General features: G+C 40.1%; 1 protein-coding gene across 13 annotated transcripts in view; it reads left to right on the top strand.

Annotated features, from left to right (window-relative positions):
• The window catches only part of PKP4 (plakophilin 4), a 251,052-nt gene that overhangs the window by 48,603 nt on the left and 175,483 nt on the right, over positions 1-26,966 (top strand). Inside the window, exon 1 of one of the 13 annotated variants that reach the window (XM_027130799.1) lies at positions 23,098-23,116. The exons of the other annotated variants lie outside the window; for them this stretch is intronic. The gene's annotated coding sequence lies outside the window, so the exon portion shown is untranslated. Of the gene's footprint in view, positions 1-23,097; positions 23,117-26,966 lie in introns of those variants that run through there. 13 annotated transcript variants of the gene reach the window in all.

Below are 26,966 nucleotides of genomic sequence, written 5' to 3'. Positions count from 1 at the left end.
CCAAAAAGGCTATCATTACCAATGGTAACCTCTCACTTAATAAAATATAGTAACAGCAACCGCAACAAAAATCCCAGCATTTGTCATTGCCTTGCAACTCTGCCTTTTTGGCCTTTGTGGGAATCCACTGATGTCACCTGAAGGAACCATTTTATTTCTAATTGCTACATGCCAGGTTGTTTTATGTGCTTGTTTCTCAGCATTCCACAGAAGCCACGTTACTCAAAGCTGTGCTTTAGAGCATCTTCAGATTTCTCCCTCCCCGCCCTGCACAGCTTCCCTGCTTGGTTCTCATGTAGCAGCTGCTTGCACACCCTGCTGATATCCATCCACAGCACACGTCCAGCCAACAGAGCTAAATTGGAGTGAGCACGGCTTCAGTGCCGGTGAACTGGCTACGCTCCAGTCTTGTCACTCCTGTCTTACCATCTGATTTGAAGCGTTTTGTTGAAAAGACAGATTTAAACACTCCAGTGAGGGCAGAACCAAATTTCATAGCTCTGTGAAAGGTGCGTGATTATCATTTCAGTCTCTAAAGTGCGTTGGTTTTGATTCATTTTCATACTGTTTTCTCAGCAGTATCACCATGCATTGTTTACTACGTAAGGTTTTCTTGCCTAAAGCAGGTTGTAACCTTGATCTTCCCATGTACTTTTTAGTCCGTAGTATCTTTAAGACTCCAGGATCACTTGTAATCACTCAGAGGCTCTCCCAAATATGTACTCCAGGAGCATGGTTGTTGGCATTGGGCAGCTTCTGGACAATAGCATTTGTAAAGTGCATTGGATTATGCGTACAGTCTCATTCAGGTCTTCTGAGGGCTGAAAGCACTTGGTGAAGTAAAATAGAGTAAGATGGAAGCCATCATATGACTTTGCTTTATTCCATTCATGACCATCTGAATGGATTTAAAAGACTATGCTCATGAAACCTCAGGATCTCAGTGAGTACATAACAGCAATCATATTTTAGGAACTGGGATAATCCAGGTTGACTGGTGATGTAAACTTAGCAGATAACTTGATGTTAGTTCCTGTAAATAAGGTACGGGACACGTTAGTGGCCTTGAGTTTCATTAGAACCCAGATTCCTGCCTTTGTAGCGTTGGGTCCATAGAAACTCTGGTTCTAGTCTCTTCTGAGACTGATATCTTCCTGTTCCTATAGTAGGGCTCCCAAAAAGTCTTTCAAAGAAGCTAGATCCCTCATTCCCAAACAAGTGCCCTGGGCTGGAAAGTTTCAATAATCTCTCAAGTCCCTTTGAGTTTTAAAATTCCATGACACGATGCTTCACCTTCAGTTCCTGTCACTGCTCTTTCTCTGACTTCTTACGTATCTCGAAGTCTCATCTGGTCTGAAGTTGAAGTGTCTTCCTGTCACCCCTCACCTTCCATGTGGATCACCACTGTCGCTTCCAGCTGAACTCCTGCCCCCACTGGACTTCTCTGTTGTTCTTCAGCCCAACTAGTCCCATGTCAAACATAAAACGTTTCCAAGGTACTGCTATCCTTTAGAGAACTATCCAAATGCACTTGGTGCAGCGGGAGACAAAGGTAGTTCACAAAGGTAACTCACATGCTGATGGTGATACAGAAATTTTACCTGTGGTATAGCCTCTGCAGTATGTTAGAGATGGGTTTTGTAAGAATAAAAGTTTGACATTCATAAAAGCAAAGAATAGTAAGCTCTCCCTGTTTTAAAATAAACCTTTGGCACAAATCCTTGAGACTTTCTGCTCTGTGGTCTTACATTTGTACATTTAAGAATGCTATGTGAATTCTTGGTAAGAAGTGCTAAAGGCTTGGGGCCTATCTTATACCTCTCTTAGCATTGCCGTCCACATCTGTTTTGCTTAAGTCCAGTTAGAACCTCCCCTCGTAGGAATTCTTCAGCCTAATTAAAACTTTGAGCTATAGCACATGCGAAGGAATTGGAAGAGCTCCTGGAAGCAACGTTTGTCAGATGATACAAGCAATATCCAAGTTGTTAGCTGTACTTGCTGTGCTTCTGATATTTCTTAGATGCGTGTCTACTCATGTAGAAGATATGTCAACGGGAATTTCAGGGATGCTTTATCTTTAATTTGTTTCATATTTAGTTTAATCGGTAGCTGACTAACACTTTGGCGTAGATTCTCTTGATTCTCCTTTTACCTCTAATTTCCTCCTTCTCCAAGAATTCAAAAAGATTGTGATAACTTATAAACAGATATTTCAATGGCTGACTAACGGAACTTGCCATTAAAACAAAATCCCATTAAGTAATTTTATAAAGGAAAGAATATTTTTGTAAAGTGGAACTATAGTCTCATATAAAAATTAATATTTTATCAAATCGTATTTTCTTAGTGGGGATATACTTGTAATTTTAAAAATTATGCCTTGGAAAATTAAGATCTTACATATCTCATTGAAATTTTATGTTGAAATTGTGAACATTCCAAATATTTTAAACAGCTCCTATTTTATTTTAATCAGAAATTTTAGCAGCTGGACAAAGTTGATAACCATTCATTTACTTAGAACTATTTTTAATTCCAAGCCCAGTAAATGAAATATTTTTGAGTTTTTCGACATGCTAAAAGTACAGCATTATTCCTATAGTTAAGAAGAAATTATGATCTTTAACATTTTTACTATAAACTTTTCTCTAAGTATAAACCCAAACTGTATCTTCATCTTTGTGTACGCAATTATGAACGCACTCTCCTTCATTCTGTCACCTCTGATTTGTTGTTTTGGGGGTTCTCAGCCTTTAGTGTGTATTGGGACCACCCAGAGGGCTTGTTAAAAACAGAGTTCTGCGCCTTTTACTCCCAGAGTCTGATTCACCAGGTATGGGATGTTGCTGATTCTGGTGCACCATGCTTTCAGCACTACTGCTTAGGAAGTCTAGTAAGTAGTGATTTGTTGTGATTTTCAAATATGAGTTTGAGGTACAAGAGAACAAAGGAAAGATAAGAACGGTTTGCCAGAGTTTTTATGGTTCCCAAAGTTATATGTAAGATGCTTTTTAGCCATATTCCCTTTCTTGTGGTTCTCAGGATATTGCATTTTACTTATTTTAATTTAAATGTATATAGTGCTGACAGTGTGACTGGTATTTCTTGGGAAATGATCAAATATGCATTTGCTAGTTTTCATTAATAATTTGAGAGATGGTGAATGGAGCATTGCAATGACTTCTGTACTATTAACTTCGTATCAGTACTAGGAACTCAATATAAATAAGTTTCTATAAAGCATATGCCCAGTGCCAGGTTTCTATAAAGGGGACATCCAGTAAATGACAAAATGAGCAGATGAATGTATAGCAGTTCATCTTCCCCCGGCATCATGGAGTTACTCCTTGAAAACAGCTGATCCAACTTTGACTATCTGAGAGTTATCTGTTTTATCAACTTTGCCGTTTTTACCACCTTTGCTTCTCATACTTGTGTTCCTGAGGGATGGTTATCTCACTGATAATTTAGCCCTTCTACTATCAAAAGCGGGAAGCAAGTTAAACATAAAATTAAGCCTTCACGGGCTTCCCTGGTGGCGCAGTGGTTTGGGGTCCGCCTGCCGATGCAGGGGACACGGGTTCGTGCCCCGGTCCGGGAAGATCCCACATGCTGCGGAGCCTGTGCTCCGCAACGGGAGAGGCCACGGCAGCGAGAGGCCCACGTACAGCAAAAAAAAAAAATTAAGCCTTCACTTTTCTCTTACTTGTTAGTAATAATTACTGGAATAGGTAGTATTAACTTTTTTAAAAAGTTCCTTTGGGGATGGTTTGGGTTCACTATTCAAGCTGGACCTTCGATTTTCTAATTATATATTTTCAAAAAACTTTATTAGCTAATCTGGAATGTAAGTATATAGCAAGTTAGATATTATTTTTATACGCTTCTTCCAAATTCATGGGAATTTCCAATCCTATGTCATTACATTCAAACCAGGTTTATTGTTATAGTTCCTAAAATGTTGAATTCCATGGAATATCTATGTAATGTTAACATTTTCCAGTCACTTCAGTGCAATTTCAGTGATGTTTTAGCTTTGTTTTTGATGGCTCTCCTGTTAATTATGACAGATGGAGTCACTGTAGATTGCTAAACTACCTGCTCATATCAGTGTTGGCCAAAGTGCTTCTTCCATACGAGAAAATGTACAGAAGAGCTTAATAGTGTTTTCAGGTGCAAAGCAAGAGAAATTTCCGTTCCTGTCCTGGTTCTGATGCCGTCATTTCACGGACTGTAACTTATAAAACATTTCTCTACTGCTTCTGCTTGCTTCATGAGGATATCATGAGAGTGAATTAGATAACTGTTATGATCCTGATAAGAAAGGTACTCCATAAACTCTACAGGTTTGGGAAGATGATGGACTCAGCTGTGGGCATGCAGAGTTTTTGAGTGTCTGGAAGGACACCCTGTTGATGGCCTGGAAACATGAAAATTGAAACTGAACTCAGGGCTCCAGATCCTATTTTTAGTGGTCAGCCTAGAAGGGGTCACCAAAGCCTTAAGATTTTACCTCCCCCAGCCCCCTTCCTCCCAGATAGATCTTGTTTGGAAAACCAAACACCTTAGGAACTCCTGGAGCCTAGGAGGAATCAGGAATCAGGAAACTGAGTCCTAGTCATACGAGCAGAGCTTCACTGAGGCCGAGGTTCTTCCTGCTGCCTGCTGCTGCTTTCGATAAACTAGTGAACAAAGTTTCTACTAATGCAGCTTATATTTGAGACGAAGGGGGATGAGATCAGATGGTGTTGAGTGTTACGATGAAAAATAGCAGGGTGGGTGAGGAAAGGAGAGAGAGCCATGGGATGACTGGGAGGGGGGTGGTAAGGTCAGGCTCAAGGTCAAGAAGGTCGCAGATGGGGACTTCCCTGGTGGCGCAGTGGTTAAGAATCCGCCTGCCAATGCAGGGGACACAGGTTCGAGCCCTGGTCCGGGAAGATCCCACATGGCGCGGAGCAACTAATCCCGTGCACCACAACTACTGAGCCCGTGCGCGTCCAGAGCCTGGGCTCCGCAACAAGACAAGCCACCACAGTGAGAAGCCTGTGCACCGTAACGAAGAGTAGCCCCCCTCACCACAAATAGAGAAAGCCCGCGCACAGCAACAAAGACCCAACGCAGCCAAAAATAAATAAATAAAATTTTAAAAAATACATACTGTACAACAGAAAAATATGTGGATCATTAAAAAAAAAAAAAAAGGTCACAGATGAAGTTACTCAGCAGTATGAGATAAGGGACCAAGAGTTGGAACGGGGGCATGCCAGGGCCTGGACCACTAGGTACAGGGGCACTTAGAGGAAGGGGCAGGGTACCATGGTCCCTGAAGTGCAGGTGCAAGGCAAGGGGCCCTGAAGTGGGCTGTGGCCCACCTCTGCCAGCCTCGGCTCTGGTGCTGAAGATCTCTGCAATACTCAGAGGGCACATCCTTCAGCTGCAAGTTTGAGCGGTCTTCATTCTGAAACATTAAAACATTTGGAAAATAGTACATCTGAACTTTTTCCCTCAAAGCTGTACTGTGAAATTTGAATTTTAAAAAGATTGTGCAGTACTTTGGCGTTGGATGAAACTCACGTTTCATCTAGGACTGTATTGCTTTAGTTGCTCGCAACAGTTGAAAGAACCTGCCTTGAGAACCAGCAAACCCATTAGCAAGACTGGGCAAGTGTGTCCCTGCTCTGAGCCTCCAGGCATCTCTCTGAAGCGTGAGCCTTGATGTTAAATGACGTTCCTCAGGGAGCTTCCCTTCTCCTTCCAGGAGGGGAAGAAGGTCCCGGAGGAGTAGCTTCTACTTTTCTTTTTTTCTTTCTTTCTTAAGTATTGGTATTACTCCCGAGTTTATTTAGGAAAAAAAGTTAAAAGAATAGGAATTTGGAAAACCACTCAACTAGATGAGCGTCAAGGTCCTTCCCGTATCCAGAGCTACTATTTTTATTAGTCCTCAAGTATATGTTGCTTCCATGTAATTTAGCCACAGAAATGTTTAGATTTGTGTTGGTGACCTCAGATGTTTCTGACAGAAGTGCTTCTTGACTAATCATGTATTTGGTACAAGAGCATCCTTAGGGATAAGAGTTTTTACTATGTTTAATACTCCTTGTTTTGTGATTATTTTTGAAATCTGATCAAGAATTGACAAAATTATCTCTACAAAATTTATGCTTATGTCTGTTTTTAACCTTTTAGTAAAACTTTATGAATTAAATATTCCAAAACTCTGAAGAGAATAGGAAAGGGTTAGAGTGGAACTTTTCCCTATGCTCTCTGACTAAAATGCATATATGAAATGTTGCCAAGAAGCTCCTATAGATGTAATTTCATCTTGTGTACTTTTATTTTATTTTTTAAAAAATATTTATTTATCTGTTTGGCTGCGCCGGATATTAGTTCCAGCATGTGGGATCTTTAGTTGCGGCATGTGGACTCTTAGTTGCAGCATATGGGATCTAGTTCCCTGACCAGGGTTTGAACCTGGGCCCCCTGCTTTGGGAGCGTGGAGTCTTAGCCACTGGACCACCAAGGAAGTTCCTCACCTTGTATACTTTCAGAAGGGATGGAGCAGCCAACTGCTAGTTAAAATATTTTATTTTTGACTAGGGAAGAAAAATCAGACGTGATTAGGTTAATAAGAGAACTGCTAAGTATTTTCCAAAAGTACCATGTTTAGTTTATGGTCATTCTTCATTACTGCACTCACTTTTAGAGGACATAGTCTTGTGGGGTGCTGCCACTACTTTCTCATGAATAACAGTGAGGAATTATAGAAAGTCGGGTGGGAAACAGCCGAGGGATTCCTCTGGTCAACCTAAAGCCTGTTCCGTCCAGACATAGACTATTTTGTTCTTTCTTTTGCTTTAAAGGCCAAGGTGGCATGCCCATCACTTGGGTGTTTTCATATTCTGTACATTTATCATGATAGATATGTTTTGCATTGGTGCAGATGTATTGATCCATAAATGATTGATATCACATGCTGAATCAGAATACATGAATTCAAGTCTAGAGAGAGACCTGTGTGTTTCTCAGTGTTTCTGTGTGACTGACCACTGTGATGTATGAGAATGAGTTTATGCTGTTAATGGAGTGGCTTTGTTGTGATGTAATTTCAGGAGCTGCTCATGGCAGCTGTGAGTCGAAAGTAAATTGAAAGCCAGCTGGTTTAGGTAACACAGTGGTGAAGATCAACAGCGTACTGTGAAACCAGGACTCGGTTATGGCAACATGAGACTCCCAACTAACTCTCAGATGTGTTTCATTGACATTTCCCCAGCTCTGTTCCTTGCTGAACTGGCTCCGTTTGAAAACTTTACTTTCTTAGGGGAATGAATTGCAGGTCTTGAAATGGGAACAGACTTGGCTTCTTGGTTAGTTTAGTATTTTTCGATTCTTTTGGATCATGAGATTATTGAAGTTAACATTGAAGGCTTGCTCAGACTTCTTTGTCTCTCTCACAGATAGCAAAAGAGGAGAGAAAATACATTCTGTTAAGCAATTGATAAGAAAGTGATGTTTGGGGCCGTGGGGTCCATAGAATGTTGTGAATGTAGACTGCTACCAGGAAGAGCTCTCGAAACCTTTGTTGCCAGTTGAATGTGAGTAATGTGAACCCAGTGCCCTCCAGGGTGAGCGTTGGTCCACAATTGAAATATTCCTGGATCCATCCCCAGGAGTAGACTTCCTCCATCTCTGCTCATTGTGGTTCCACCACAGGGTGGCTGTTGCCTTTCTCCTTTAATAGGTGCATCCAATTTTCCCCACTCAGAGAACATTTTATCCTTTAGGCATTCTGTATAAGACATTGAAGATAGAAAGGAAGATGCCAGTGAGGGAAAGTTAGGAACCGCTTTGTGTCCTAGGCAATTCTTCATTCCCACTGACAGTTCTTCCATGTGTTTTGTAGTAGTTTATAATTGACATATAGGTAGGGAATTGATACTGAGAGATCCAGCTGCTCTCAGAGTAGGAGTGTAGTGACTCAGAAAGAGGAGAGAATTGTGGAACTGTAAAATGAGCAGATTGCCATTTCGGTATCTTTTTCTATCCCATCAAAGTGCCAGTTTGCTCCATCTTCACCAGACATTTTAAATTAAGTGTCTTATTTATCATGGTGCATCTGATGTTCAAAATTAGATATGTTACTGTACTTCTTATGAGTTGTGAGGGTACATACTTCCATGTGGACAGATGGTACTTTTGACACAGTCTTTATAATCCCAGTAGGCTGATTGGGCATCAAAATTTTATATTCACACTGTTACCTTAATTGTAGAGAGATTCTGGGGGTGGCTTTGGAAAGTCATCTGACATGTGTTCTCTTTCTTTGCACTGCCAGAGTTCTAAATATTTATTAATCATCACTTATTTATACTCTGTAATGCGATACTTTATTGGTGAATGTTCCACCTTTCAGAGGGCATTAGGTAGGTTTTCTGCAGTATATAAGAGACATATGAGCATTTCCCTGTCAACCTATCAGTGAACTTCGAATCATAGTTTATGATCTTCAGATTAATAAAGGCAAGTCTCCCCCACCAAATTAAAATGATACGAAAATGCATCTAGGGCACAATATTTTAAACTCAAAATTCGTACTTATTTTTTAAGATCTGGTGTGTCACACTAATTTAGATTCTGATAGATTATGAATTTGTAATTTAGATTCTGATAGATTATGAATTTGTAATAAATTCATTTTGATAAAATTATCTTTGTACTCTGAATAATGAAGTATTAAGCAAAAAAAGAAAAGTAAAAGATGTTTGAGATGTATATGAACATAGTTAATCTTTGAGGTATTTTACCACACTGGTTTAGAATCACGAAATGCTGCTTTTGATCTGTTCATTAAATCACAGCACAGATATCTATATTTTTATTAGCAGCAGTAAAAAACATGTCTTTAAAGTATGGAATAATTCAGTCCCTTTATTTTCCTGCCCATTTAATTGGAACAGGTGACGTTTCAGTATATTGAAACATAATCAAGACTTTGATAACAGCTTTCTAGATTATTGCAGGAATCATAGCTCTGATTTATAGGGTCTCATTAAAAATACACTTTATTTACTAGATCTGCAACTGAGAACTGAGAAATACTAGTGTGACCGCATTGTGACATAGGTTGTGTTATCTTCTGCTAATGGAATGTAGCTTCCTTGACTCACAGCTATTTTCCTAAGTTCTTCCCTCAAGAAAGTCAAACCCACACCTAAAAAGAAACCAGTTACCTAAGTAGGAAGATTGAAAATGAAGTCTGACTCTTTCTGACATTTTTAGTGCCAACTACTGAACAAAAGACTTTTTTAGGGAAGCAGTTTATTCAGTGGTTCTTTGAATATGAGCCATCTAATATATTAAACATTTTTCAGCAAGTACAGCAGTAGAGTGCCTAGTTTCTGTTTTCAACTCCTCACATAGTAAAACCTGTTCTGTTAGCAGGCATCGTATGAAATGCCCCGGCACATGTGCGAGACACCAAAGAAAAGACAGACGTCTAAGACAGGGGTCCTGGTTTCAATAAACTTAAGTCTAAATAGGTGAGGGAACATTTATAGAGCAGATACAAGTGGGTGAAAATGAGCATTGTGTGCTGGTGGTGTTAAGACTTTAACTAGATTAGTTAGACTAGAGGGGTGAGTCATTAAAAAAAAAAGGCATTTCCAGAGCACACTGAGAAATGCCTTCATAAGGAGAGGCACATACACAGTCTGTGTGTGCAGAAGGAAGAAACAGTTTGGTGAAGCAGAAGGCAGTGAGCTTGGTTTTACGCTTGCTTGTGGAGTTTGAAATGACTGGAGGTGGAGTGGCTACGCTCGGGAAGCAGCAGAAAGCCCAGGGCTGGAGCACTGGGGCGGGGAGGAGGGGCTAGCTCTACTCACCCAGCCTCAGGCAGCAGATCACAGGCCTGGAAATCGCACCATAATGAGAGGCTACGCTGAGGGAGCCACTGCTTGCTTGCAAGGATGCCCACAGTTTGGGAACAAGCAGAATTAGTGGGGCTCCTTCCACATTTCCACCTCACTTTTGCCTCTGATTTCTGTGGTGATCTGTACTGCTATACCTACCCACGCCGTCCGCTATTCTTAATCCTTCAAAGGCCTGCTCAACTCTTCTTGTTCCAGAAGACCACAGTGGTCAGGGATGACCTCTGTGAGCCCGAGTGAGTTGCGGGAGGAGAAGAATGCAGGCTAGAGGGAACACACAAATGTGTATAAACCCCAGGTTAGGGCTTCCCTGGTGGCGCAGTGGTTGAGAGTCCGCCTGCCGATGCAGGGGACACGGGTGCGTGCCCCGGTCCGGGAAGATCCCACATGCCGCGGAGCAGCTGGGCCGCTGAGCCATGGCCGCTGAGCCTGCGCGTCCGGAGCCTGTGCTCCGCAAAGGGAGAGGCCACAACAGTGAGAGGCCCGCGTACCGCAAAAAAAAAAGAATAAAGCCCAGGTTAGAGTCCTCTACTGTGATACCAGTCTTCACAGAACCTTTTCTCAAATCCTTGAGGTCGACAGTTTTTATTTTCCATATGTATTGTATTACGTTGATCAAAAGTGTGGTTTTTGGTTAATTTGAGACATAATGAGTTTTATTTGAATGCTGAAACTTATCAGTACTTCGAAACAAACAAATGTTCTACCTTTTGGAGGAGGAGGATTTGCTGAAACTTAGAAAAATTTAATGTGTTATTTATCTGATGAATAACATTTGCTTGGTTAACTGTATTACCAGACTGAATTTCCTTCTGGAAAGCGGTAACGAATTTTATTTGAGAGAGAGACGCAGACAGACAGACACACTGAGACCAGTTAGGAAGACATTTTCAGAGTGAAACATCTTCTGTTTTCCAATTTGTTTTTTGTTCAAGCTTTCATAAAGAAAACATTTATTTACCTTCCTTCTATGACATGCCATTTAAATTTTACACGTGAAATAAGAGCATATGTAAACACAAGCTAGTCACAATAGATACCCACTCTGAATCCATCCCATTGGGTGTTTAATAAAAAATCCTGACTAAAGCATATTTAGTCATAAAAATGGGCAGTACTAAAGCCAGTAGAAATGGTATGGTATGAATTGTATCTTAATTTTTTTTAATGTTATAACATTTTAAACATTTAAAGTTTTTCTGGTTGCTTGTTGCAAATTTGAAGACAGTTCTGTATTATTATATATTCATTCGTAGGCATTTGTGCTCCCGGGTGACCAGACTAGGAATACACAAATACTGTGAATTTTAACAAGGACAGGCTTTTATTTTAAAATGTACAAAATAAAATCACCTAGGTGCTTTCTGGATGTCACATGTGGAACACAGAACCATGCTTTCCTGGTTCTTGGTTTTGAAATTTTTTGCACTTCAGATGATTAAATGCACTGTTGTTGTTTTTTTTTTTAACTGAAGTACAGTTGATTTACAGTGTAGTGCCAATCTCTGCTGTGCAGCAAAGTGACTCAGTTATACACATATAGACATTCTTTTTTATATTCTTTTCCATTATGATTTATCACAGGATATTGAATACAGTTCCCTGTAAATGCACTGGTTTTTGAAAGCAAAATTTAAAACAGATTTTAAAGATAAATGATAACCCAGAATTAAGGCATGGTTCTGCAGAAGTTGATTTAAACCAGTGAGTGTTGAAAGAGTTGACTTTCATTGCCATGCATATGGTGGCCACACAGTGCAGGAGCACAGCGGATGCATGGCAGTGGTAGAGATTGTGCACGGGGCATGTAAAACCTTCACAGGCAGCTCTGTGAGCATGTAGCTGTTTTCATCCTGTTCTAGAGTGACTAATGGACATATGTTCCTCATGGTGACTGACCTTTTCATTTGTGTGGGTTTTGTGTCAACCCTTTCTTACATTTCTGAATTGGAGTGAGCCACTCCTCAGCTAGATTGTTTTCTGGGGAGAACAACTAGGGGTAGAGGCCAGGCCTCCCCAAACACCATCCTGAGCTTTGAAGTCCCCACAGTCCTGACCTGAGCCTGTCCTCAGTTCTGCACTTCTAGGAACCAGGACTAATCTATAAACCAGACCACTCATTTATTAATTTATGAATTCATAACTGCCGAAATGTGCGTGCTTGCTGAGCAGGCCTCTCCCTTCTGGCATCTGGGTAACTGTTGCAGTGGTGAACCTAGAGTCCTGTCAAAGGTGAGGAGAGTTTCAAGAGAGATTTCATTTGAGGACCGTATCTGTCCCTTATAGAGAAAGATCTTATAGAGAAGATCTTTCTAGAAATCTCTTATTTGACTTCTCCAGACAGGGCCCGACTCTAGTTTTTCCTCTTCAGTGCTTCACACTCACAACTATCCCCTTCTCTGATTCTGATGGTAATTACATGTAATGGAGCATAAGTCACATTTTGATTCTGGTCTGGATGTTGTAGTCTTTTCCTGATTATAGTTTTTATAAAGTTCTTAAGGGGAATGCATTTACTGGTTCTTAGTTTATTTCCCCTCACAGCCAGTCTTATCCTTATTTTATTAAATTTTGTCTCCTGGGAGCAGCCCTCTTTCCTTTCTCTCTCCCTATTATATTGGATGCTCCCTGTGAGGATATGGAAGCAAAGAGGGTGGTGATGCTTGGGGACTTCTTGTCATTTCTCTAAGCAGACCACTCGAACAATGAAGGACGGGTTTCCCAGGATTATATTCATCCTTGTATCCCCAGGAACTTGGCACATGGGGGACAGAAGAATAATTGTTTCCTGTTACAGGTTTTGCATGGTGTGTTCTTTTTGAAGTCTTCTTAAATGTTGTTGCCCTTTTCCCCACATTTGCTTTCTGGCTGCTCACTGGGCTTTCCAGATGTTTTCCCGCTGCTCTAAGCTGACACCGTCTAGCTTTTACCCTCTCCTACTCTCCCTTAGCCGTGTCATCTAACTCCGGGTCACGTTACTGCCTTCACTGGGGCGCTGGTATCTGATTCAGTTGGACTCTTTGCCTCAACTTTCACCATCATCTTAGGCAATTTTAAAGACCTGGTAGACAAGCTATGCTTTCCCTGCCTTCATAGTTCCTTCATCTCCTCATCTCCAGAGTTTTCTCTCTCCTCCTCCTCGCCACCCTAATTTTAGACTGTTGGCATTCTCTGAACACAACACATTGCGATGTTTTATACCTCTGTCTTTGTAGTAACTCTCATCTTGCCTGATGTCCCTCTTCCTATGGCATGTTTTATGATCTTTACTGTTGCATTTATCACACTATTTTTATTCCTTTCTTTCCTGTTAGACCGTGAGCTCCTTCAGCATCTCGATGGTTCTGAAACCTAACACCGCCTGGCACCTATTATAGATGCTTTTTTGATAGAAGTGCAGGTGTATTGTTGTTCTTTCCTTCAGTTTGTTTCATTCTTCCACTGAACAAACGCTATTGAACATGTACTATGTTTCAGGCACTTGTATTGGTGCTGAGAATACAGTGGTGATTCAGATGAAAACAGTCCCTGCTCTCCCTGAATCTAGTGTGTATGGTTAGGGGATACGGAACAGTGGAGAGGAAATTCAGTATCGTCCATTGCATATGCTCCATCTGTGATCAACAAAATGCCAGAAGCTTTGTAGCTTTTTCTTGTGCTTTCTTCACATAGCTGTTTGGAGATGTTAAGTGTGAAAATGTGTCTGTCTTCTTGAAAACAAAATATAGTATTAAGCGTACAGAATTTAAACTGATTAAAGGAGACTGAAAGTTAACCGTCATTTCTCTAATTTTAACTTGCTGAAAACAGGGACAGAAAGAAAGGATTGTTGTTACAGTTGTTTATCTACCATACTTCCAGTTTTGATGCCTTTTTAAATCTAGAAATTTCCCTTTTACTCTAAAGAGCTACTTACAAAATTGGAATCATTACATGCACTATTGCTTAAATCGGTGTTATTAAAAGCTACTTTAAGCATGTATAAGATCAATGTTTTTGATGATACTCCAGTTCACAACTGTCAGCTTTCCTTTTTCACCTGTGCTTTCAGTAAAGTGCCTTCTAGACTAACATCTGTCTTAAACTGGACATGTTTTAGGCTAATTGTTATATATCCCAAATGGGGAGTTGATCTTCCCAACCAAAATACCAGTGTGTGCCGTACACCATGTCTATTTCCACATGACTGTTCGCAAGACAAGTGTGAAAAATAGAATTAAAACTCGCACCTGGCCTGGAGCAGACTGGGTGCTTTTTCTGGAAAACCATTTATTCCTTCATTTAGAAATGAAGTTTTCCAAGAAATTGGTACCCAAATTACAGCCAAAACACAATTCCGTGCTTAATTTTGTTGGCAGGAATCTTTACTGAAGAGAACTTAAAATTTTCTTAAAAGTACTTAATTAATGTTTTTCTTTTAATGGACTGACATGACTGGAAAAGCTGAGAGAGCCAAATTTTAATTGTGAAGGGTGGGACAGTACCCTAACTTTATATACTCATTAGTAATAATTATTATTATATTGTGGGATTTACCAAAGCATGTTCCTCGGAATGTTAATAGGTGACCTCAAAATGATTGAGGGTCAGATAAGTGTGAGATACTGAGTTAGATGAGATTAAACAGGTTCATCTACTTTTAAGATTTCTCAGTCTTTAAATCCTCTGCACCACTGCTTCTCAACCTTGAAGGTGTATACAAAACACTGGTGGTCTTATTCACATGAAGATTGTTTCAGTAGGTGTTGGGTAGGGCCTGAAATTCTGCATTTGTTATAAGTTCTAAAGTGCTAAATGAATTTGTAATTTAAATAGAAGTCTAATGCAATGCTTCTGAGACATCTGATACAGAACTTGTGGGTTATTTTCAGCTAGAGAGCCTTGTGTAAATCCCAAGACACTGAGAAATCATTTAACTAGTCCATGTAAAAAGAAAAATCACTTATCATGAACTAAATAGGCAGACTCTGCATAAGATATCAGGTTGTTACTAGACTGTATACTTTTTTTTTAAAAGACCTTATAAATGTTATTAAATGCCCAAGTCCTTAATTAAACATTTACTTTGTTTTTATTGCCTCTAGTAATTGATTTATAAATTACCATTTTTCTGAATCCCCATATGTGCTGTGCTAGTGGTTTTAGTAGTCTTTAATCTTTACCACTAGCATTTGATATGAAAAACTAATGATAAAAATAAAAATAAATCCTTTATTGGGCTTCCCTGGTGGCGCAGTGGTTGAGAGTCCACCTGCCGATGCAGGGGACACGGGTTCGTGCCCTGGTCCGGGAGGATCCCACATGCCCATGAGCCATGGCCGCTGAGCCTGCGCGTCCGGAGCCTGTGCTCCGCAACGGGAGAGGCCACAACAGTGAGAGGCCCGCCTACCGAGAAATAAATAAATAAATAAAATAAATCTTTTATTTAAACAGCTTGAGATTTGATATGGCTTGCCGTACCCTTAATTGCATATGATATAAAACAAGAGTCTAGGGAAGTTTTTGAAAAATCTGTTGAACCTAGAGCAAATTTTTACATATAAAAGCTTAATAAAATTAATTAATACATTAGAGGTGGACTTGTTTTCCCACCTGGGTCCTGCTGCTGCACCTGGTATAGTGTGTCCTCATTTATACATACCTACTGAAACCCAGCTTTGAGCACCTGCTTCCTGTATTTGAGCTCTTAGTGCCCCATTTATCTCGAGATGTGTATTTTATTATAGATCTTTATTTACCTTGTCTTTCCTTTTAGACCGTAAATTGGCTTGGAGATCAGGGTCTTATTCATCTTTATATTTTCAGTTATACCTAGTTTATAGTGTGGTACATAGTAAGTGGTAGATCAGTGATGCATTAAATAAACTATATCTTTAGAAGTTAATTCAGCATGTAAGTTTAATTTTTTAATCTTATACCATTTAAAAATAATGTAAGTTAAATTTTTTTCCCTTTATCCTCATTTTTTGTCTTCATGGTTGTATCAGTTAGTTTTACTTATTCATCATATAACAAGTCATCTGAAATCTCAGTGACTCAAACAACAATTTTTAAATTTCTCACAATTCTAGGTTACTTAGGAGGTTCTGCTGATCTTGCCTGGGTTCACTCAGGTGGCTACAGACAGCTGGTGACTTGGTCAGGGCAGGACTTTCTAACATGGCCTGTCTTACATATTCCAAGGTCTTAGCTGGTATGGCTGGGATCGCTGGGTCTGTGTCTCCATAGCATCTCTTTTTTGTTTCGTTTTAACATCTTTATTGGAGTATAATTGCTTTACAATGTTGTGATAGTGTCTGCTGTATAACAAAGTGAATCAGCTATATATATACATATATCCCCATATCCCCTCCCTCTTGCATCTCCCTTCCACCCTCCCTACCCCACCCCTCTAGGTGGTCACAAAGCACCGAGCTGATCTCCCTGTGCTATGCAGCTGCTTCCCACTAGCTATCTATTTTACATTTTGTAGTATATATATGTCAGTGCTACTCTTTACCTTCATCCCAGCTAACACTTCCCCCTCCCCGGGTCCTCAAGTCCATTCTCTACGTCTGTGTCTTTATTCCTGTCCTTCCCCTAGGTTCATTGGGACCATTTTTTTTCTTTTTTTAGATTCCATATATATGTATTACCATACGGTATTTGTTTTTCTCTTTCTGACTTACATGACTCTGTATGACAGACTCTAGGTCCATCCATCTCACTACAAATAACTCAATTTCATTTCCTCTTATGCCAAGTAGTATTCCATTGTATATATGTGCCACATCTTCTTTATCCATTCATCTCTCGATGGACACTTAGGTTGTTTCTGTGTCCTGGCTATTGTAAATAGTGCTGCAGTGAACATTGTGGTACATGTCTCGTTCTGAATTACGGTATTCTCAGGGTATATGCCCAGTAGTGGGGTTGCTGGGTGGTATGTTAGTTCTATTTTTAGTTTTTTAGGGAACCTCCATACTGTTCTCCATAGTGGCTGTACCAATTTACATTCCCACCAACAGTGCAAGAGGGTTCCCTTTTTTCCACCCCCTCTCCAGCATTTATTGTTTGTAGATTTTTTGATGATGGCCATTCTGACCAGTGTGAGGTGATACCTCATTGTAGTTTTGATTTTCATTTCTCTAATAATTCGTGATGTTGAGCATCCTTTCATGTGTCTGTTGGCAACCAGTCTGTCTTCTTTGGAGAATTGTCTATTTAGGACTTTGGCCCAGTTTTTGATTGGGTTGTTTGTTTTTTTGATATTGAGCTGCATGAGCTGCTTGTAAATTTTGGAGATTAATCCTTTCTCAGTTGCTTCATTTACAAATATCTTCTGCCATTCTGAGGGTTGTCTTTTCGTCTGGTTTATGGTTTCCTTTGCTGTGCAAAAGCTTTTAAATTTCATTAGGTCCCACTTGTTTATTTTTGTTTTTATTTCCGTCTCTCTAAGAGGTGGGTCAAAAAGGATTTTGCGGGCTTCCCTGGTGGCGCAGTGGTTGAGAGTCCGCCTGCCGATGCAGAGGACACGGGTTCGTGCCCCGGTCCAGGAAGATCCCATATGCCGCGGAGCAGCTGGGCCCGTGAGCCATGGCCACTGAGCCTGCGCGTCCGGAGCCTGTGCTCCACAACGGGAGAGGCCACAACAGTGAGAGGCACGTGTACCGCAAATTAAAAAAAAAAGGATTTTGCTGTGATTTACGTCATAGAGTGTTCTGCCTATGTTTTCCTCTAAGAGTTTTATAGTATCTGGGCTTACATTTAGGTCTTTAATCCATTTTGAGTTTATTTTTGTGTATGGTGTTAGGAAGTGTTCTAATTTCATTATTTTACGTGTAGCTGTCTAGTTTTCCCGACACCACTTATTGAACAGGCTGTCTTTTCTCCATTGTATATTCTGACATCCTTTATCAAAGATAAGGTGACCATATGTGCTTGGGTTTATCTCTGGGCACTCTATCCTGTTCTGTTGATCTGTATTTCTGTTTTTGTGCCAGTACCATACTGTCTTGATTACTGTAGCTTTCTAGTATAGTCTAAAGTCAGGGAGTCTGATTCTTCCAGCTCCGCTTTTGCTTCTCAAGATTGCTTTGGCTATTAGGGGTCTTTTGTGTTTCCATACAAATTGTAAAATTTTTTGTTCCAGCTCTGTGAAAAATGCCATTGGTAGTTTGATAGGGATTGCACTGAATCTGTAGATTGCTTTGGGTAGTATAGTCATTTTAACAATATTGATTCTTCCAATCCAAGAACATGGTATATCTCTCCATCTGTTTGTGTCATATTTGATTTCTTTCATCAGTGTCTTATAGTTTTCTGAGTACAGGTCTTTTACCTCCTTCGGTAGGTTTATTCCTAGATATTCTATTCTTTTTGTTGCAATGGTGAATGGGATTGTTTCCTTAATTTCTCTTTCTGATCTTTCATTGTTAGCGTATAGGAATGCAAGAGATTTCTGTGCATTAATTTTGTATCCTGCAAGTTTACCACATTCATTGCTTAGCTCTAGTAGTTTTCTGGTAACATCTTTAGGATTCTCTCTGTATATTATCATGTCATCTGCAAACAGTGACAGTTTTACTTCTTTTCTGATCTGGATTCCTTTTATTTCATTCTGTTCTCTGGTTGCTGTGGCTAAAACTTCCAAAATTATGTTGAATAGTAGCGGTGAGAGTTGGCAAACTTGTCTTGTTCCTGATTTTAGAGGAAATGGTTTCTGTTTTTCACCATTGAGAATGATGTTGACTGTGAGTTTGTCATATATGACCTTTACTATGTTGAGGTAAGTTCCCTCTATGCCTACTTTCTGGAGGGTTTTTATCATAAATGGGTGTTGAATATTATCAAAAGCTTTTTCTGCATCTGTTGAGACAATCATATGGTTTTTATCCTTCAGTTTGTTAATATGGTGTATCATATTGATTGAGTTGTATATATTGAATAATCCTTGCATTCCTGGGTTAAACCCCACTTGACCATGGTGTATGATCCTTTTAATGTGTGGTTGCAATCTGTTTGATAGTATGTTGTTGAGGACTTTTGCATCTATGTTCATCAGTGATATTGGTCTGTAGTTTTCTTTTTTTGTGACGTCTTTGTCTGGTTTTGGTATCAGGGTGACGGTGGCCTCGTAGAATGAGTTTGGGAGTGTTCTTCCCTCTGCTATATTTTGGAAGAGTTCGAGAAGATAGGTGTTAGCTCTTTGATAGAATTCACCTGTGAAGCCATCTGGTCCTGGACTTCTGTTTGTTGGAAGATTTTTAATCACAGTTTCAATTTCAGTGCTTGTGATTGGTCTGTTTATATTTTCTATTTCTTCCTAGTTCAGTCTCAGAAGGTTGTGCTCTTCTAAGAATTTGTCCATTTCTTCCAGGTTGTCCACTTTATTGCCATTTTGTTGCTTGTAGTAATCTCTCATGATCCTTTGTATTTCTGCAGTGTCAGTTATTACTTCTCCTGTTTCATTTCCAATTCTATTGATTTGAGTCTCCTCCCTTTTTTTCTTGATGTGTCTGGCTAATGGTTTATCAATTTTGTTTATCTTCTCAAAGAACCAGCTTTTAGTTTTATTGATCTTTGCTATCATTTCCTTGATTTCTTTTTCATTCATTTCTGATCTGATCTTTATGATTTCTTTCCTTCTGCTAACTTTAGGGTTTTTTTGTTCTTCTTTCCCTAATTGCTTTAGATGTAAGGTTAAGTTGTTTATTTGAGATTTATCTTGAGGTAGGATTGTATTGCTATATACTTCCCTCTTAGAACTGCTTTTGCTGCATCCCATAGGTTTTGGGTCTTCGTGTTTTCATTGTCATTTGTTTCCAGGTATTTTCTTATTTCGTCTTTGATTTCTTCAGTGATCTCTTGGTTATTTAGTAGCATATTCAACTATATTGTTTAGCTTCCATATGTTTGTATTTTTTACAGTTTTTTTCCTGTAGTTGATATGGAGTCTTATAGCGCTGTGGTCAGAAAAGATACTTGATTCAATATCAATTTTCTTAAGTTTACCGAGGCTTGATTTGTGACCCAAGATATGATCTCTCCTGGAGAATGTTCAATGAGCACTTGAGAAGAAAGTGTATTCTGTTGTTTTTGGATGGAATGTCCTATAAATATCAATAAAGTCTGTCTGGTCCTGTGTGTCTTTTAAAGCTTGTGTTTCCTTATTTATGTTCATTTTGGATGATCTGTCCATTGGTGAAAGTGGGGTGTTAAAGTCCCCTACTATGATGTATTACTGTCAATTTCCCCTTTTATGGCTGTTAGCATTTGCTTTATATATTGAGGTGCTCCTATGTTGGGTGCATAAATATTTACAATTGTTATATCTTCTTCTTGGATTGATCCCTTGATCATTATGTAGTGTCCTTCTTCGTCTCTTGTAATAGTCTTTATTTTAAAGTCTGTTTTGTCTGATATGAGAATTGCTACTCCAGCTTTCTTTTGCTTTCCATTTGTGTGCAGTATCTTTATTCCATTCCCTCACTTTCAGTCTGTATGTGTCCCTCGTTCTGAAGTGGGTCTCTTGTAGACAGTATCTTATACAGGTCTTGTTTTTGTATCCATTCAGCCAGTCTGTATGTTTTGGTGGGAGCACTTAATCCATTTACATTTAAGGTAATTATCGATATGTATGTTCCTATTCCCATTTTCTTAATTGTTTTGGGTTTGTTATTGTAGGTCTTTTCCTTCTCTTGTGTTTCCTGCCTGGAGAAGTTCCTTTAGCATGTGTTTTTAAGCTGGTTTGGTGGTGCTGAATTCTCTTAGCTTTTGCTTGTCTGTAAAGGTTTTAATTTCTCCACCGAATCTGGATGAGATCCTTGCTGGATAGAGTAACCAAGATTACTCTATGGTTGTAGGTTTTTCCCTTTCATCACTTTAAATATGTCCTGCCACTCCCTTCTGGCTTGTAGAGTTTCTGCTGAAGGATCAGGTCTTACCCTTATGGGGATTCCCTTATATGTTATTTATTGCTTTTCCCTTGCTGCTTTTAATATTTTTTCTTTGTATTTAATTTTTGATTAATATGTGTCTTGATGTGTTTCTCCTTGGGTTTATCCTATATGGGACTCTCTGCTTTTCCTGGACTTGATTGACTATTTCGTTTCCCATCTTAGGGAAGTTTTCAACTATAATCTCTTGAAATATTTTCTCAGACCCTTTCTTTTCTTCTTGTGGGATCCCTGTAATTTGAATGTTGATGTGTTTAATGTTGTCCCCGAGGTCTCTGAGACCGTCCTCAATTCTTTTCATTGTTTTTTGTTTATTCTGTTCTGTGGCAGTTATTTCCATTATTTTATCTTCCAGGTCACTTATCCGTTCTTCTGCCTCAGTTATTTTGCTATTGATTCCTTCTAGAGTATTTTTAATTTCATTTATTGTATTGTTCATCATTGTTTGTTTGCTCTTTAGTTCTTCTAGGTCCTTGTTAAACGTTTCTTGTATTTTCTCCATTCTGTTTCCAAGATTTTGGATCATCTTTACTGTCAGTACTCTGAATTCTTTTTCAGGTAGACTGCCTATTTCCTCTTCATTTGTTTGGTCTGGTGCATTTTTACCTTGCTCCTTTATCTGCTGTGTGTTTCTCTGTCTTCTCATTTTGCTTAACTTACTGTGTTTGGGGTCTTCTTTTCGCAGGCTGCAGGTTGATAGTTCCTGTTTGGTTATCGTTATTATTTTCTGCCCCCAGTGGCTGAGGTTGGTTCAGTAGCTTGTGTAGGCTTCCTGGTAGAGGGAACTGGTGCCTGTGTTCTGGTGGGTCGGGCTGTATCTTGTCCTTCTGATGGGCAGGGCTGCGTCGGGTGGTGTGTTGTGGAGTGTCTGTGGACTTAGTATGACTTAGGCATCCTCTCTGCTAATGGGTGGGGTTGTGTTCCTGTCTTGCTAGTTGTTTGGCATGAGGCATCCAGCTCTGGACCTTGCTGGCCATTGGGTGGAGCTGGGTCTTAGTGTTGAGATGAACATCTCTGCGAGAGCTCTTGCTAATTGATATTATGTGGGGCTAGGAGGTTTCTGGTGGTCCAGTGTCCTGGACTTGGCCCTACCACGTCAGCGGCTCAGGCCCGACACCTGGCTGGAGCACCAAGACCCTGCCAGCCACCCAGCTCAGAAGAAAAGGAAGAAAGAAAAAAAAAATGGTAAAAGCAAACCTATACCGGCAAAATCACACAAAGAGGCATACACATACACATTCACAAAAAGAAAAAGGAGAAAAAAAAAAAATATATATATATATATATATTTAAAAACAAAATTGGAAGAGAGCAACCAAAGCAACAAACAAATCCACCAATGATAATAAATACTAAACTAAGATGAACTTAAAACCAGAAACAAATTAGATGCAGAAAGCAAGCCCCAAGTCTACAGTTGCTCCCAAAGTCCACTGCTTCAATTTGGGGAACATTCATTGTCTGTTCAGGTATTCTTCAGATGCAGTGTTTGTCAAGTTGATTGTGGTGTTTTAATCTGCTGCTCCTGAAGCTGCATGGAGAAATTTTCCTTTCTCTTCTTTGTTCGCACAGGTCCTAGAGTTCAGCTTTGGTTTTTGCCCCGCCTCTGCGTGTAGGCAGCCCTCAGGAGTCTGTTCCCTGCCCAATAGGAGGGGCTTAAAGCAACAGCTGATTAGGGCTCTCTTGCTCACTCAGGCTGGGGAGAGGGAGGGTACGGTAGTCATAATTGGAATGAGGGGCGAGCCTTAGGTAGCAGAGGCCAGCATGACGTTGCAACAGCCTGAGGCATGCCGTGTGTTCTCCCGGAGAAGTTGTTCCTGGATCGTGGGACCCTGACAGTGGCGTGATGCACAGGCCCCCAGGGGTGTATGGATAGTGACCTGCGCTTGCACACAGGATTCTTGGTGGCAGCGGCCACAGCGTTAGTGGTTCATGCCCGTCTCTGGGGTCTGATCTGATAGCTGCGGCTCGCGCCCCTCTCTGGAGCTTGTATAAGCGGTGCTCTAACTTCTTTGGGCACACTGGGAAGGAATCCCCTTTCCTCGCGCACCCTGAAACAAAGGTCTCTTGCCTCTCTGGCAGTTCCAGACTTTTTGTCGAACTCCCACATGGCTAGCTGTGGCTCACTATCCCCCTTCAGGCTGTGTTCACGCAGCCAACCCCAGTCCTCTCCCTGGGACCTGACCTCCGAAGCCTGAGCCTCAGCTTCCAGCCCCCGCCTGTCCCGGCAGGTGAGCAGATGAACGTCTCAGGCTGGTGATCCTCTGTGCAGAAATGTCTCCACTTTGCCCTCCTCACCCCTGTTGTTGCACTCTCCTCCGTGGCTCTGAAGATTCCCTCCCGCCCACCCCTGTCTCCGCCAGTGAAGGGGCTTCCTAGTGTGTGGAAACTTTTCCTCCTTTACAGCTCCCTCCCAGAGGTGTGGGTCCTGTCCCTATTCTTTTGTCTCTGTTTATTCTTTTTTCTTTTGCCCTACCCAGGTACGTGGGGATTTTCTTGCTTTTTGGGAAGTCTCAGGTCTTCTGCCAGCGTACAGTAGGTGTTCTGTAGGAGTTGTTCCCCATGTAGATGTTACTTTTGATGTATTTATGGGGCGGAAGGTGATCTCCACGTCTTACTCCTCTGCCATCTTGAAGGTCTCCCATAGCATCTTTTAATCCTGAGCTCTTTCATGGCATAGTGATCTCAAGGTTCCCAAAGAAGCTGCAAATCCTTTTTAAGGTTTAGCCTCAGATGTTGTACAAAATCACTTAGGCCGCATTCTTAGTTATAAGAGGCCATCATCCCCACATTCAAGGGGCAGGCAGTGGGCTCTGCCTCTCCTGAGAGGAGCAGCGAAGGCACAGTCCTCTGGAGTTTCTCTGTATGCCCTTCATCCCAGAAAGTTAAATAAGACATTAGTACAGTTTTAGGTGGTTTTTTTGTTTAATTGAGTAATTAATTAATTTATTTTTGGCTGCATTGGGTCTTTTTTGCCGTGCGCAAGCTTTCTCTAATTGCGGCAAGCAGGGGCTACTCTTCGTTGTGGTGCACGGGCTTCTCGTTGTGGTGGCTTCTCTTGTTTTGGAGTGTGGGCTTCAGTAGTTGTGGCTCACAGGCTGTAGAGCACAGGCTCAGTTGTTGTGGTGCACAGGATTAGTTGCTCCATGGCATGTGGAATCTTCCTGGATCAGGGCTCGAACCCGTGTTGCTTGCATTGGCAGGGGGATTCTTAACCACTCTGCCACCAGGGAAGTCCCAGTTTTACTTTCTTCAGCTCTCCACACCTCTCCTGCTGTTATCATGGGGAGTTTCTTTAGACTTAATCTTCAATTTCCTGAATTATCTGCTTAACACTTGTTTCTTGTGTACTAACCCTTCCCTGATCATATTTATTATTTGGTTGCAGAACTTCCTTTAAAGAATATTGAAGCCACATTTTCTTGGGTCCTGGTATGTCCTAAAATGCCTTTCTTTTCTTCATATTTGAATAATAATTTTTGGTCAGTACTTAGAAGTTATTACTGTATCCACTATAGTTGATAAGAGGTCTGATGCCAAACTGATTCTCATTCCTTTGTAAGCAGTTTATTTTTCCTCCATGTTAACATTTACAGTCTTGTCTTTATCCTTGGAATGTAGAAGTTTCAATGCATTGGTTCTAGATGTAGTCTGTTTCATTTATTTTATTCACTTATTGGACCATTTAAATATTAGTTTTCACCTCTGAGAAATTTTCATTTCTTACTTCTTTTAGTATTTATTCTCCTTTTTTCTCTCTTCCTAGTACTCTTGGTAAATAAACGTAACTTCTGCATCTAGTCTCTAGTCTCCAAACTGTTCTTTTATCTTTTTCATCTTTTTCTTTCTCTCTCTCTCTTTTTTTTTTGGGTGGGGGGATGGGGAGTGGGGTGCTCAGATAGAATTATTTACATCACTCTTATGAAATCCTCTTTTTACGGAAATTCATTTTGCTGTTCATTTCACTGATTGAGATTTTTGTCTTTATCCTGTGTCTTCTTTTCAAGGTCTCTGGCTGTTTCTCTTTCACATGCACAGTACAGTTTTCAATTTTAACACTAAGGATGTTAGTCTACCTATTCCACTTTACTTTTTCTGTTTAGGGAATCTGTCCCTTCTGGGTATCAGTGCTGACTGACGCCCTGCTCTGTCTGGATCCCTCCTTCTTTGCCTGTGGCAACTGGTAGAGCATGTCCAGGGCAGGGGCCGACTGACCACCTAGTGGCATTGTCTCTCTCCCTTTGATCATCTGATCGTGGCCCAGGCCTCAGAGCCTCAAGTTCTGTGATCCACCGACTCTGAGCTCCCTCACCAACTGCTCTAGCCTCTCAAGCAGGCTTTTTTCTCTTTTGCGTTTTGGTTTCTTACGGTTATTTTGCCATAGGTCTGCAGCCATTATTTTTCTAGTATGTTGGCACATCAATGGCATTTTTTGAATCTCTAGACTGGCTAATTTTCTTATCTTAAAAAAGAGAAAATGCCTTTTCTGTTATTTCATGGCGTCGTGAGTTGGAAAAGAGCGGAAATGTATGGTCATCGGAAATGTATGGTCTCCATCCAGTCATCCCCCCTCAGAGTTAATTATGTTCTTACCCTATTGGTTATCCCCATCCTGTCTCTTTTACACCCTTTAACATGCCAGACATCTATATGCTACAAAGGATCCCAAATCCTAAAAAAACTGAACCTGTATTATTTTACAAAAAGATTTCCTCTTTTGCTCCCCGTAAGAAATGTTTTTTGGAAAGGTTGAAAATACCAGAGTGCAGTCTGTGTTTATGCCACATAGAATTTTTAGTTTTTATTAACAGTTTTGCAGGATTTACCTGTCATGACAGGGACCTTGTCAGCACTCCAGCTGACTCCAAGGGGCACCGCTCACACCGCACACAGTGTGAGAGGCCGCCTCGAGGTGTGAGCCGTGCTATTATTAACCATGCGTTTCATTTTCAGAAAGTACTGTTGAATAGTGTACAGGGTTGAGGGCATTCTATTTTGTAATGTGAGCCCCCTTTTATTGAAATGAATTCCAGACATTTATGAACCATGAAATTATATTTAGTGTAGCTTTATAACCAGAAGTAATTCAGTTCTCTTAAAAATGGATAATCTTTAGTATTTAAGCTATTAAACACTATTGTATTCTGTTTATAAGTATGCTAAATTATTCTGTTTATAAATTATATCTAATAAGAATTTATCATATGCTCATTCCACTATATTAATATTTTTACTTTTTCACAAAAAAACTGGGAGAGTGAATAAAATATATATATAATTATAAAAATTCAAAAGATACACATCCGTTAATTACTGCCCACGTATAAAAATTCAAAAGATACACATCCGTTAATTACTGCCCACGCCATGCCAGCACCCCAAAAGTTCTTCATGCATCCTTGTGAGATCACAGCCTCTTCTTTTCCCCAAAGAGGTAACCATTCCTCTGACTTTGGTGATAACCATTTCCTTGGTACCAATGCATGCATCCCTAATAAACATAGTTTTATCTTGCCTATTTTTTAAACTTTACATAAGCAGAATTCTACTGTTTGTTTCTTTTGTGACTTGCTTCTTTTATTCAACATTATGCTTGTGAGAGTCACTCTTGTTACACAGCTGTCGTTCATTTGTTTTATTGCTATAGGTGAAATACATTGCATGAGTATACCACAATGTATTTATTCATTCCACTGTTAATTGTCATTTGGGTTACTTGCAATTCATGGCTTTCATGAAGAGTGCTGCCATGACCGTACTTATATGTCTCTCCAGGTGTTTGTGTGCAAAAGTATCTCTATATAATCCGGAATGGAATTACTGGGCTGTGTAATATATGTTATCAGCAGCTCAACTAGATAAATGCCAAAATGTGTTCCAAGGTTATGGTTCCCATTTATACACTCATCAGTAGCCTGTGATTTTTACCATTGTTCCACATCTTTGCCAAAATTTGATATTGATAAAATGTATTGCCATTTTTGTGGTTTTGTATTGATATCTCATTGTAGTATGAACTTGTGTTTTTCTAATTACTAAAGAGGTTGAGCAACTCACTATTGGCCGTCTAGATTTTCTCTTTTCTGAAAGACCTATTCATCTCTTT

This window comes from Aethalodelphis obliquidens, unplaced genomic scaffold (assembly GCF_003676395.1).
Source record: "Aethalodelphis obliquidens isolate GAN/ISIS:26980383/991018 unplaced genomic scaffold, ASM367639v1 scaffold2, whole genome shotgun sequence".
Lineage (NCBI taxonomy): Eukaryota > Metazoa > Chordata > Mammalia > Artiodactyla > Delphinidae > Aethalodelphis > Aethalodelphis obliquidens.
The sequence above is the reverse complement of the archived record's forward strand: the minus strand, read 5'-3'. Positions and strand labels throughout refer to the sequence as shown.